Here is a 15062-nt window from a genome sequence, read left to right on the forward strand (position 1 = left end):
ATTTGGCCTCATGGTTTAAAATACTTACATTTTAGAATTTAAAATTTTGTGCTCTTTTTTGGTTTTCTTTGGATACACTGAAAACAAAAACAAAACCCCACACTTAAAGGCCTGATATAATTTTATTTAGATGTATAATTCAATCAGAAATATATTAGTTGAGTACAAGTCACCTGGAAGGGTGTTTGTGCGTGTTCACGTGTATATGGTGATACACTCACAAATTTCTCGGAAACACCTACAATTTCTACCAGGTTCACTCCTACTATGAACAGGTCAGGACTCAGCTGGGCGAAGCAAGGGGAACAGAAGTCAATGTCACCAGGGAAAATTTACAAGGTACCATCCCCTTGTGGAGAAATGAAGTGAAAATTCACTGCAACTTTCTGGAAGATAGGTCTTGACTGCAAGAAGGGAAGGGTACTGAGCAGTGATATTCATCAGCCGGAAGAAGAAAGAGGACTGGAAGGGAAGAGGGGAAAGTAGGCAGAGAAAGGAGGGTGAGGACATCAAAACTGAGCCCTGCCAACTTCACATTTTGTTTTGGTCTTGCTAGATCATTCGGTAGTTGTCGAATCAAGTGACTCTAACAAGACAATAATCATTTTTTCATTTTAGAAGGGTAACGCTGCATATTATTTATTCTTATAAAAACTGAAAGATCCGTGTTAAGTCATTCATTGTTTGTACTTTGTGTAGCTGACTCAGTTCATTAGAATCTGGTCTATTTGACAGGGCAAAATCCAGCCAGTTACATTTAACAACTGTTCAGCCCCACGCGGTACTGAGAACGTCAGTAGATTTATTTTCCCCATATAAAGGAGAATTTCCAATTCACACCATGTCCTCTGTGACTATTATGGACAGTATTTATTCAGAAGGAATGCCGTGCAAGTTTGGGAAATCTGTCTCTAAGAGCAGAGCTGAGAGGTCATTCGACAAAATAAGAAACAAAACCTATACATGGTCAAAACATGAAGAGAACTGAAGTTTGTCATTCTTTCTTTTGAAGAAAAAAGTTTGAAATCCTTAAAACGCAGCGTGGTCACAGTAAATAAGACAACTCTCCCTCCTCCACTCTCAAGCTTCATAAGATCAGAACGCCTCCATTCACTTAGCAAATATCAGCCTTTTGGAGGAAGAGAACCTGCTTGGAATTAATGAGGCGACACCAAAAAATAACTTCTATTAATAAATTGTTCTCTTCAATGGAAAACTGCCTATTTTTTTTCTCATTCTCATTCTTTTTAAAAACACAGATTATCTTCTAAAGTCTCCTTGTGCTTTTCGCCCCACCTTTAGACCATCTCTTTTTCCCTTCTTTTATTTAATTTCCTTTTTCATTTTCTAAATTAGGAACTGTCATTGTGCCAGGCAAGGAAACCTCTCCATCTTACCATAAAACAGTTGCAACCAAAGGCATCACAAACACAGTAACATTTAATGGCTGTTGTGACATAGAGCCACGAGCATTGTAATTCAATAAAGGCCGGGTGTTTAAAGAGTTAAGGGAGGAAAATGTAAGTAAGGCTAATAAAGCAAAACTGAAGTGACAGACATGCAAGGTAAATCTCAAAAACTAAGCTGAAATACTCTATTTATTTCTGCTGCATAACTTGTAAAATGCCAAATATCTCAAGAAAGGTAAGAAAGTTACAGTACTGGAAAATCTTCACGATTGCATTTTCATTTACCCAAATACAAAGAAAAATTCAATGTTCACCTTCCCAGAGAAGCAATGCGCCTTAAAGCCAATCTTTTCACTTACCCTAGGGTATGTACACCAGGAGCTCCTAAATCCTTTTCATTCCAGGATATCCAGACCATCCATGAATTCTTAGCACAGTCACTTGAAAAACCAACTTTATCCAAATTGTTAATTACTACAGAGGTCATAACAGAACTCTCTGAAATTCTAGGGAGCGATACACGTTTAAAATCCAGCTTCTAGATCCTGGTGTATACTGTGTCTATCTTTAACTTGAAAATGATTTGGTTTCACATTCCATTGAAGTTCCACTGGCAGATGCCTTTGGTAAGCTCACCAATGGCAGGCTTTCAAACGCCCTCCCGCCTCCCCCTCCTTCCTCTGACTGAGCTTCCGCTGCCGCTCCACCTAATGCCCATTTACTCAGCTGTCTTTTTACCTGTCTCTGCGTGGGTGAAAGGAGATGCTTTCATTGATGGCTATTACGGAAACACTTGGAAACTTCAGATCAGCCTGAGGACTCACTGTGCTTTCCCTCCTGCCGTCCCCTCCCCCTTCTTACTGCCAGAAACCAACTGACTTCCAAACTTGGCTGTCTGAAAAAGAATGTTCTCTGATTGGCATTCCTGGAAGCAGAAAGCAAGGCAGCTCAAGTTTTGTTCTGTTGCTCTGCATGAAAAACTTCCCCAGGTACACATAATACGAACAAGTAAGTTTCCTGGATTTTTTTCCCCTTAACTTTGAGGAGAATGGAGACAATATTTGGGGGGCATTACAGGTATCTTTGATGTCGCACAGCATTTAAGTTTTCATAGTCACATGTAATTTTACCCCAAATGGCTATGCATGCAGTAAAAAAGTGAAATGGCAAATCTTGTGTTAAAAGTTGAATTTCCTTATTAGTCAAAGTGTTGGGACCCAGTGGGGGAAGAAACAGTCATGCTGCCTGCTTGACAGTATTCTGGAGTGCAGCTGTTCAATTCTGTGGCTTTTCTGTGAGAGAAAACCTTGTTCATAAGAATTTTGAAAACTGATTTCAATTATCCTCTATTTTATATTGCAGACAGCAGGGGAAGAGGGTACAAAGAAAAAAACCACTTCTATCTCCCTGTCAAGTCTTCTTTTCCAGGACTGTCTTGCAAACTGGTGAGGACTAACTACACACACACACACACACACACACACACACACACACACACGTGAGCAAACAAAAACTGAGTGCATGGAAATGAGAAGAAGATATGTTTCCTCAAAGAGGGTTGGACAAGGATGACTAATGTACAGTCCCTTCAAATCACTACTAATAAACTTGTGTTTAATATTTATTTAGTGGGCACTGGGGCCAAAAATTTTGCTGCTGCTGCAAGTAACTTACCTCTCCATGTTTATAAGAGTGAATGTACTGTATGACATTTTATGGACCAGACAACTTCTTGAAAGGCCCAATAAAGCATTTATCATTTCAGCAATCGGACAAACCACAACCCCACGCATTTTGGCTTTCCAAATTTCATCTGACTGTGGCTGCCAATTCTGGGCAACTGTCAGCTGGCTGGGCTCGGGGTAGTGGTGTGGCCTCAGCTGCTCCTTGCAACTTGTACACACATCTCAAAAATATGCAGCGGCAAAAGGTTGACTCCAAAAAGACAGCCTTCACTCTGTTTGTGGCTGGGTTTACATTTTCTGTTCTAGGTGGTCTGGTGTCACATCTGAACAAGACCGTGTTAGGGAACCATGAGTGAACACTTGAACGGGCATCATGTTACTAATATATTTTGGTGATATTTTGATGCCCAGTATAGACTGGCATCCTGCCAGCTTGCCCACTCCTTAAACCTGTTACTAGATGTCCTTTAAAAAAAAAATTAAAAGAAGTTGGATGGAGGAGGAAGAAACTTTCCTTATTCTTATTCTCAAAGTTGATTGTCTTAGGGACATTTCAAGCTATGTGCAATGCTGATAGATGGGCGTATCCAGATTACTTCATAAATCAATAGAAAATAATAATCACTCACCCAAAAGCAGAAGCACATGTCTCTGTCCTTGTGTGTCTTCTTCCCTCTGTCAAAACACTCCTCCCCAAGGCTAATGGATGGTGTCAAAACTCACATGAACTGGGACGAGAAGACGGGGTTGACAGTACGCTGTCTGGTTCATGTTTAGCCACACAATTCGCTTATGTTGTATCTAGTGAACACTAGCATGTAACTGACAGTCAAGAAATGTTTTTTGAAACTAAAGAACTGTTTATGTAAAAGTACATATTTTAATTTATGGAAAATGGTTATATATTGGCTCGCTATATATCTGTCTTAATGGTTTGGGGGAAAATTATCTCTTTTCAAGCCACTAACTGAAAGATTATATAGAAGTTATATTAGGTACTGAGTCCCTTTACTGAAGAAAAAAAATCATAACTCTTGTGTCTGTGTGAGTGATTAGCTCTAAAAACCAACATGGAAAATATTGCTAAGATCATTCTTGTTGAGATTGCTGACTTCTAAGAAAAATAGAGGAAAAAAAGGAAATACTAGGTCCTTCTAATATTTTGTATTAGCTACTGAACTGTAATCATTTTCTTTTTGAATTGTTACTAGCCACTCCTTATAGTGTAACATTTATCAATCAGATATGTTCTTGGGTTACCAACTTTATCTCCCCTTATGTTTGCATCTGTGCCTGTCATGGAAATTCTAGAACAGTCTGCAATTAATCCAACCTCAAGGTTGAGTGAGCATTATGGGAATTCTTTTTCCTCTTTTCTTTTCCCCCGAACCTTCACAAGGTAATTGATAAGATTTATAATTGCTAGAATTCAGTCTTTATCATGAGTAAATGTTATTTTTCTCTTTCATAAGCACTAACACAAGAGTTAGGATTTGATCAGAAAAATAGCTTCCAGGGCTTGCTTCCAAAGAAAACTGGGCATGTAACAGGCAAATCAAATACCCTTGATTTATCATGAACAAGCAGTTAATCTGTGCTCCATTCTCCAGAAATAGACTATATTAGCACAGTTCTGTGGATGGCAAATGCTGGTAGGAGGCTCCTTATGGGGTGAGTAAGGTGCTCAAACTCAGATCTTACAGATGATCTGTAAAGGACCTATGTGGATAAAGAATCGGGTCATTGAAAAACAAGCGGTCCCTGTTATTTTTATCCTTGTTGGGATCTTTAGAGACTAGCATAGGTAATATTCTCAAGAGGATGACTTTTCAGATGATTTTTTGGTCTTTTGCATATAACCTTTTTTTTTTTTTAAGATTTTATTTATTTATTTGACAGACAGAGATCACAAGTAGGCAGAGAGGCAGGCAGAGAGAGAGGAGGAAACAGGCTCCCTGCTGAGCAGAGAGCCTGATGTGGGGCTCCATCCCAGGACCCTGGGATCATGACCTGAGCCGAAGGCAGAGGATTTAACCCACTGAGCCACCCAGGCGCCCCGCATATAACTTAAAAAAAAAATATATATATATATATATATATATATATATATATATATATACACTACTTGTTATATGTTGAATATTTTACACCCCCAAATCCATATATTGAAACATAATTTGAAATATGATGGCATTAGGAAGTGGGGCCTTTGGAAGTTGATTAGGTCCTGAGGGTGGTGCCCTCATTAATGGGATCAGTGCCCTTCAAGTGAGACCTCCAGAGAGCTCCTTTGTCCCTTATTCCATGTGAGAATACAGCAAAAGATGGCCCTCTGTGAACCAGGAAACAGGCCCTCACTAGACAATGAACTTGTTAGTGTCTTGATACTGGACTTCCAGCTTTCAGACTATGAGAAATAAATTCCTATTGTTTATAAGTCACCCAGTCAGGGGTATATTGTTATAGCAGTCTGAATGGACTAAGACACTATACAAAAATACATTTTTGTGTGTGTGTGTGAGGGGAGTGGTGAGTAGTTTTTTTTCCCCCTAAGGAACAATTAATAAATCCAAGCTATAGTTCTTTGAAAGCAATTAAAATAGACACTTCCCAAGAAAAAATAGAAAACTATACATTAAAAAACATTTAAAAATGGAGGCTATAACAACAGATATGGAAGAGATTCAAAACAGCAGCATGTTATGTATACTATTAAATGCCAATCAATTTAAAAATTGGATGAAATGGGCACTCATTTTGAATATATATGGCATGAAAATAGCCCTAATTATGGAAAAGTCCGTATGTATGAATATACTAATGATAGCATCATGTTTGGTAGAGTGGGAACAATGATACTTTTTATGACAACAGAAAGACATGGGCTAATGCTTTAGATTAAAAATCATGTCATAGGGGAGGGAGTCAAGATGGCGGAGAAGTAGCAGGCTGAGACTACTTCAGGTAGCAGGAGATCAGCTAGATAGCTTATCTAAAGATTGCAAACACCTACAAATCCAACGGGAGATCAAAGAGAAGAAGAACAGCAACTCCAGAAACAGAAAATCAACCACTTTCTGAAAGGTAGGACTGGCGGAGAAGTGAATCCAAAGCGACGGGAAGATAGACCGCAGGGGGAGGGGCCGGCTCCTGGCAAGCGGCGGGGCAACAGAGCACAAAATCAGGACTTTTAAAAGTCTGTTCCCCTGAGGGACATCGCTCCAGAGGCTTAACCGGGGTGAAGCCCACGTGGGGTCAGCGTGGCCTCAGGTCCCACAGGGTCACAGAAGGATCGGGGGTGTCTGAGTGTCGCAGAGCTTACAGGTATTAGAACAGGGAAGCCGGCTACAGAGACAGAGCCGAGGAGTGAGCTCTAAGCTCGGGGTTACCTTGAACCGGTCGCAGGCTTGGTCAGCTCGGAGCGCGGCCAGAGGCCAGGGTGATGGGAGTAATTGGGCGCTGTTCTCTGGGGGCACACTGAGGAGTGGGGCCCTGGGCTCTCAGCTCCTCCGGGCCGGAGACCGGGAGGCCGCCATCTTCATTCCTGTCCTCCGGAACTCTAAAGAAAGCGCTCAGGGAACAAAAGCTCCTGAAAGCAAACCCGATCGGAATACTCAGACCGGCCCCGGGGAAGGGCGGTGCAACTCTGCCTGGGGCAAGACACTTGAGAATCACTACAACAGGCCCCTCCCCCAGAAGATCAACAAGAAACCCAGCCAGGACCAAGTTCACCTACCAAGGAGTGCAGGTTCAATACCAAGGAGAGCAGCAGAATTCCAGAGGAGGAAAAGCAAAGCATGGAACTCATGGCTTTCTCCCCATGATTCTTTAGCCTTGCAGTTAATTTAATTTTTTTTCTTTTTCAATTTTTTTTCTCTTCTTCTGCTAAATTTTTTTAACTTTAACCCTTTTCTTTTTTAACGTTTTTTAACTAGTTTATCTAATATATATATATATATATATATATATATATATATATATATTTCCTTTTTATATTTTTTCTTTATTGGCTTTCTTTTTTTAATTGTTTCTTTTTTTTTTTTTTTTTTCTTTCTGAACCTTTTTTTATCCCCTTTCTCCCGCCTCATGATTTGGGATATCTTCTGATTTGGCTAAAGCATATTTTCCTGGGGTTGTTGCCACCCTTTTAGTATTTTGCTTGCTCCTTCATATACTCTTATCTGGACAAAATGACAAGGTGGAAAAATTCACCACAAAAAGAACAAGAGGCAGTACCAAAGGCTAGGGACCTAATCAATACAGACATTGGTAATATGTCAGATCTAGAGTTCAGAATGACGATTCTCAAGGTTCTAGCCGGGCTCAAAAAAGGCATGGAAGATATTAGAGAAACCCTCTGGGGAGATATAAAGCCCTTTCTGGAGAAATAAAAGATCTAAAATCTAACCAAGTTGAAATCAAAAAAGCTATTAATGAGGTGCAATCAAAAATGGAGGCTCTCACTGCTAGGATAAATGAGGCAGAAGAAAGAATTAGCGATATAGAAGACCAAATGACAGAGAGTAAAGAAGCTGAGCAAAAGAGGGACAAACAGCTACTGGACAACAAGGGGAGAATTCGAGAGATAAGTGACACCATAAGACAAAACAACATTAGAATAATTGGGATTCCAGAAGAAGAGGAAACAGAGAGGGGAGCAGAAGGTATATTGGAGAGAATTATTGGAGAGAATTTCCCCAATACGGCAAAGAGAACAAGCATCAAAATCCAGGAGGTTCAGAGAAACCCCCTCAAAATCAGTAAGAATAGGTCCACACCCCGTCACCTAATAGTAAAATTTACAAGTCTTAGTGACAAAGAGAAGATCCTGAAAGCAGCCCGGGAAAAGAAGTCTGTAACATACAATGGTAAAAATATTAGATTGGCAGCAGACTTATCCACAGAGACCTGGCAGGCCAGAAAGAGCTGGCATGATATATTCAGAGTACTAAACGAGAAAAACATGCAGCCAAGAATACTATATCCAGCTAGGCTATCATTGAAAATAGAAGGAGAGATTAAAAGCTTCCAGGACAAACAAAAACTAAAAGAATTTACAAATACCAAACCAGCTCTATAGGAAATATTGAAAGGGGTCCTCTAAGCAAAGAGAGACCCTAAAAGTAGTAGATCAGAAAGAAACAGAGACAATAGACAGTAACAGTCACCTTACAGGCAATACAATGGCATTAAATTCATATCTCTCAATACTTACCCTGAATGTTAATGGGCTAAATGCCGCAATCAAAAGACACAGGGTATCAGAATGGATAAAAAAACAAAACCCATCTATATGTTGCCTACAAGAAACTCATCTTAAACCCGAAGACACCTCCAGATTTAAAGTGAGGGGGTGGAAAAGAATTTACCATGCTAATGGACATCAGAAGAAAGCACGAATGGCAATCCTTATATCAGATCAATTACATTTTAAGCCAAAGACTATAATAAGAGATGAGGAAGGACACTATATCATACTCAAAGGAACTGTCCAACAAGAAGATCTAACAATTTTAAATATCTATGCCCCTAACGTGGGAGCAGCCAACTATATAAACCAATTAATAACAAAATCAAAGAAACACATTGACAATAATACAATAATAGTAGGGGACATTAACACTCCCCTCATTGAAATGGACAGATCATCCAAGCAAAAGATCAACAAGGAAATCAAGGCCTTAAATGACACACTGGACCAGATGGACATCACAGATATATTCAGAACATTTCATCCCAAAGCAACAGAATACACATTCTTCTCTAGTGCACATGGAACATTCTCCAGAATAGATCACATTCTTGGTCCTAAATCAGGTCTCAACCATTATCAAAAGATTGGAATCATTCCCTACATATTTTCAGACCACAATATTCTGAAGCTAGAACTCAATCACAAGAGGAAATTTGGAAAGAACCCAAATACATGGAGACTAAACAGCATCCTTCTAAAGAATGAATGGGTCAACCAGGAAATTAAAGAAGAATTGAAAAAAATTATGGAAACGAATTATAATGAAACCCCAACGGTTCAGAATCTGTGGGACACACCAAAGGCAGTCCTGAGAGGAAAATATATAGCGGTACAAGCCTTTCTCAAGAAACAAGAAAGGTCTCAGGTACACAACCTAACCCTACACCTAAAGGAGCTGGAGAAAGAAAAAGAAAGAAACCCTAAACCCAGCAGGAGAAGAGAAATCATAAAGATCAGAGCAGAAATCAATGAAATGGAAACCAAAAAAACAATAGAACAAATCAACGAAACTAGGAGCTGGTTCTTTGAAAGAATTAATAAGATCGATAAACCCCTGGCCAGACTTATCAAAAAGAAAAGAGAAAGGACCCAAATAAATAAAATCATGAATGAAAGAGGAGAGATCACAACGAACACCAAAGAAATACAGACAATTATAAGAACATACTATGAGCAACTCTACGCCAACAAATTTGACAATCTGGAAGAAATGGATGCATTCCTAGAGACATATAAACTACCACAACTGAACCAGGAAGAAATGGAAAGCCTGAACAGACCCATAACCAGTAAGGAGATTGAAACAGTCATCAAAAATCTCCAAACAAACAAAAGCCCAGGGCCAGATGGATTCCCGGGGGAATTCTACCAAACATTTAAAGAAGAACTAATTCCTATTCTCCTGAAACTGTTCCAAAAAATAGAAATGGAAGGAAAACTTCCAAACTCATTTTATGAGGCCAGCATCACCTTGATCCCCAAACCAGACAAGGATCCCATCAAAAAAGAGAACTACAGACCAATATCCTTGATGAACACAGATGCAAAAATTCTCGCCAAAATACTAGCCAATAGGATTCAACAGTACATTAAAAGGATTATTCACCACGACCAAGTGGGATTTATTCCAGGGCTGCAAGGTTGGTTCAACATCCGCAAATCAATCAATGTGATACAACACATTAATAAAAGAAAGAACAAGAACCATATGATACTCTCCATAGACGCTGAAAAAGCATTTGACAAAGTACAGCATCCCTTCCTGATCAAAACCCTTCAAAGTGTAGGGATAGAGGGCACATACCTCAATATTATCAAAGCCATCTATGAAAAACCCACCGCAAATATCATTCTCAATGGAGAAAATCTGAAAGCTTTTCCGCTAAGGTCAGGAACACGGCAGGGATGTCCGTTATCACCATTGCTATTCAACATAGTACTAGAAGTCCTAGCCTCAGCAATCAGACAACAAAAGGAAATTAAAGGCATCCAAATCGGCAAAGAAGAAGTCAAACTATCACTCTTTGCAGATGATATGATACTATATGTGGAAAGCCCAAAAGACTCCACTCCAAAACTGCTAGAACTTGTACAGGAATTCAGTAAAGTGTCAGGATATAAAATCAATGCACAGAAATCAGTTGCATTTCTCTACACCAACAACAAGACAGAAGAAAGAGAAATTAAGGAGTCAATCCCTTTTACAATTGCACCCAAAACTATAAGATACCTAGGAATAAACCTAACCAAAGAGACTAAGAATCTATACACAGAAAACTATAAAGTACTCATGAAAGAAATTGAGGAAGACACAAAGAAATGGAAAAATGTTCCATGCTCCTGGATTGGAAGAATAAATATTGTGAAAATGTCTATGCTACCTAAAGCAATCTACACATTTAATGCAATTCCTATCAAAGTACCATCCATTTTTTTCAAAGAAATGGAACAAATAATCCTAAAATTTATATGGAACCAGAAAAGACCTCGAATAGCCAAAGGAATATTGAAAAAGAAAGCCAAAGTTGGTGGCATCACAATTCCGGACTTCAAGCTCTATTACAAAGCTGTCATCATCAAGACAGCATGGTACTGGCACAAAAACAGACACATAGATCAATGGAACAGAATAGAGAGCCCAGAAATAGACCCTCAACTCTATGGTCAACTCATCTTCGACAAAGCAGGAAAGAATGTCCAATGGAAAAAGACAGCCTCTTCAATAAATGGTGTTGGGAAAATTGGACAGCCACATGCAGAAAAATGAAATTGGATCATTTCCTTACACCACACACGAAAATAGACTCAAAATGGATGAAGGATCTCAATGTGAGAAAGGAATCCATCAAAATCCTTGAGGAGAACACAGGCAGCAACCTCTTCAACCTCAGCCGCAGCAACATCTTCCTAGGAACACCGCCAAAGGCAAGGGAAGCTAGGGCAAAAATGAACTATTGGGATTTTATCAAGATCAAAAGCTTTTGCACAGCGAAGGAAACAGTGAACAAAACCAAAAGACAACTGACAGAATGGGAGAAGATATTTGCAAATGACATATCAGATAAAGGGCTAGTGTCCAAAATCTATAAAGAACTTAGCAAACTCAACACCCAAAGAACAAATAATCCAATCAAGAAACGGGCAGAGGACATGAACAGACATTTCTGCAAAGAAGACATCCAGATGGCCAACAGACACATGAAAAAGTGCTCCATATCACTCGGCATCAGGGAAATACAAATCAAAACCACCATGAGATATCACCTCACACCAGTCAGAATGGCTAAAATTAACAAGTCAGGAAATGACAGATGCTGGCGAGGATGCGGAGAAAGGGGAACCCTCCTAAACTGTTGGTGGGAATGCAAGCTGGTGCAACCACTCTGGAAAACAGCATGGAGGTTCCTCAAAATGTTGAAAATAGAACTACCCTATGACCCAGCAATTGCACTGCTGGGTATTTACCCTAAAGATACAAATGTAGTGATCCAAAGGCGCACGTGCACCCGAATGTTTATAGCAGCAATGTCTACAATAGCCAAACTATGGAAAGCACCTAGATGTCCATCAACAGACGAATGGGTAAAGAAGATGTGGTATATATACACAATGGAATACTATGCAGCCATCAAAAGAAATGAAATCTTGCCATTTGCGACGACGTGGATGGAACTAGAGGGTATCATGCTTAGCGAAATAAGTCAATCAGAGAAAAACAACTATCATATGATTTCCCTGATATGAGGGAGAGGAGATGCAACATGGGGGGTTAAGGGGGTAGGAGAAGAGTAAATGAAACAAGATGGGATTGTGAGGGAGACAAACCATAAGTGACTGTCAATCTCACAAAACAAACTGAGGGTCGATAGGGGGAGGGGGGTTGGGAGAGGGGTGGTGGGGTTATGGACATTGGGGAGGGTATGTGCTATGGTGAGTGCTGTGAAGTGTGTAAACCTGGCGATTCACAGACCTGTATCCCTGGGGATAAAAATATATGTTTATAAAAAATAAAATTAAAAAAAATAATAAATAAATAAATAAAAATCATGTCATATAAATGTACATGCACCATGATTTTCTTCTATGTTAGAACTTCTGTAGGCATTACAAGAAAAGGTTAAGACTAGCAGTAGTCCTATAAAAATTATTTCTAGGTATACACACACACACACACACACACACGCACACACACACACCCAAAATATTCAAACTAAAGTTACTGCAGCTTTTTCTCATCTCATTCTCCTTCTGGCTTTTGAAGAGGCATCTCTATTTCTCCTCTGGGTCTACTGAATGGCAGGTGGATTGTTGGGAGGGGAAGGGGAAGGGGAATGAGGAGGCTCTTCAATATGGAAAGAGACACAGATGAAGCTGAAGGGGGCTTATGTTAATTTTAAGAAGTGTATGGGGGAAAATATCCAAAGAAAAGAGTGAACTTAAAGGGACAAGTGAGAACAAAGGAAGGGAACAGGGAATGAATCTGGTGCACTAGAAGCAGGTACCAGGCTGTAAGCCAGACTAGGCAGCAGCTACTTTGATGAGGTAGACTTGGAGGAGAGAAAGGGTTAGAGGGGTGGTTTGGGATGTCTGGCCTTAGGACATCTGGCTATGTATTTTGTGATTTCTTCTCATGAAACACGTAAGTTAGGTCTTTACTTTTCAAGATCTGGTAGTGTGAAATTTATGTCTTTTGGACACTTCATGACATGTACATGGATCTTAAATCTACAGATATATTTGGTTACATAAACCTTTTTTTTTAAGATTTTATTTATTTATTTGACAGACAGAGATCACAAGTAGGCAGAGAGGCAGGCAGAGAGAGATAGAAGGGGAAGCAGGCTCTCTGCGCATTAGGGGCTTGATCCCAGGACCTTGGGATCATGACTTGAGCTAAAGGCAGAGGCTTTAACCCACTGAGCCACCCAGGCGCCCCTACATAAACCTTTTTGAAAAGTCAATGCTAATTGTTTTGTTGTGTTATTGTGGTTGCTAAAATTGGTTTTCTTTGGTATGGGTAAGAAATCATCTTCACCCTTGTCTAAATAAACCTTCTTGATCAGTTTCCTTTACTTGCATTTTGTTTCCTGTATCTCTCTCTGTTCCCAGGACAGGTATCTATGACAGTCTCCTGGGAGGAGCTCTATATGTAAAGTGACCAACCATCCCAATTTTATGGGAACTGAGGGATTTCCCAGTATGCAAATCCTAGATTTTCAGTGCTAAAACCAAGAAAATCTCCAGCAAACCAGAATGAGTTGATCATTCTAGATATGTAATTCAGAATTGTTTATGTTATATATATATATGCTTTTGACAAAGATTAGACTTTTTATTCATTAAGAGCTATTTGGCCCAAGTAGACAGATATTCTAAAAATACAGATAACTTTTGCCTTTACGCCTGACAGCTATGCAACCCAGGACAGGTCAAACTCCAAGGGCTTACTATGTCCTCATCTTTACAATGAGAATACATATTTCAGAGTTGTTATCAACCTCATATGAGATATGCATGTAAAATATGTAGAATATATAAGATATGTAAAAGATAGCTATATAAGATATATAAATAAATAGATATGATATATAAATATGAATAAATCTATATTATATTCATTCATTTATATAAAATTATATGTAGTTATTTTTCAAAGATACTTTTAGTTATGTTAGATTGAGAAATAATGGAAGTCCACAGAAGAAGTACAACACTTCACACTATATATATGGGGTAGGGAGGTAGAGAGATAGATATTGGTTGACTAAGGGAATAGTTTTCTTAGTAGTATCTGTTTCAGCATATGATTTGCCTTAGATTAAATTCACCAAGATAAGGACGTTTGTTTTTGAGAGGTGAGATAGCCCAGGAAACAACCAATACTCCATGTTTACAAAAGATTATCTTCTGTGTTAAAAATAAAGGTGGGCTTTATTTTTCCTTTTCCTTTAAGCTGGGGTAGGGGTATTTTGTGTGTGTTTGTGTGTGTGGGACCAAAATTAACCCTAATTAGAGTACAATCATTTTTTTAAAAAATCACAACTTTGATCTATTTTTTAAAAGATTTTATTTATTTATTTGAGAGAGAGAGAGAGAGAGAGAGGGAGAGCACAGAGGAAGAGTGAGAGTAAGAAGCAGATTCCTCACTGCGCAGAGAGCCTGACACGGGACTCAATCCCAGGACCCTGAGATCATGACCTAAGCCCAAGGCAGATGCTTAACCAGCTGAGCCACCCAGGTGCCCTTAGAGAGCAATCATAAAATATCCATCCTAGACAAAACTAGAATATCCAAAGTCATCCTCAGGATAGAGTGATAGCCTGACTGTACCACTAATTTGAACTCTAGCAACATATGTCATACTTGATGCCTCTAAAGAAGTGAGGGTACAATTTGGTTTGGGAGCAAAACAAGCATGTCCTTAATATCATCATTTCAAACCTGTGCAAAATTTCATAATCGTAAGTCCAGCCCATATTTGAAACCCCCCCAAAACTGGTTCTACTCCAAGCTTCCTGACATTTATCAAGAGTTAGAAATGGGACAATTCTGCTTTGTGCAGTAAAAGAAAATGACAAGGGATAACCAGACTGAATCAAGTCTGGTAGTTATTATATTCAGCTTGTTTGTCTGGGAGCAGTTTTTTCTCCAGATATGCACATGGCTTTTCAAACTGGTTTGTTGTTGGTGGTGTTGTTTTCTATGGAACCTTTT

At 39.2% G+C, this 15062-nt stretch overlaps 1 protein-coding gene across 31 annotated transcripts in view; it reads right to left on the reverse strand.

Annotated features, from left to right (window-relative positions):
* Positions 1 to 15062, reverse strand: part of DTNA (dystrobrevin alpha) — a 369466-nt gene that overhangs the window by 263671 nt on the left and 90733 nt on the right. For 7 of the 31 annotated variants that reach the window (XM_047696405.1, XM_047696413.1, XM_047696406.1 and 4 more), the window contains exon 1: positions 1769 to 2099. The exons of 2 other annotated variants lie outside the window; for them this stretch is intronic. The gene's annotated coding sequence lies outside the window, so the exon portion shown is untranslated. Of the gene's footprint in view, positions 1 to 28; positions 78 to 1768; positions 2102 to 2147; positions 2171 to 15062 lie in introns of those variants that run through there. 22 more of the 31 variants (XM_047696418.1, XM_047696414.1, XM_047696412.1 and 19 more) reach the window with 11 other exon arrangements.

The sequence above is a fragment of the Lutra lutra genome, chromosome 12 (assembly GCF_902655055.1).
Source record: "Lutra lutra chromosome 12, mLutLut1.2, whole genome shotgun sequence".
NCBI lineage: Eukaryota > Metazoa > Chordata > Mammalia > Carnivora > Mustelidae > Lutra > Lutra lutra.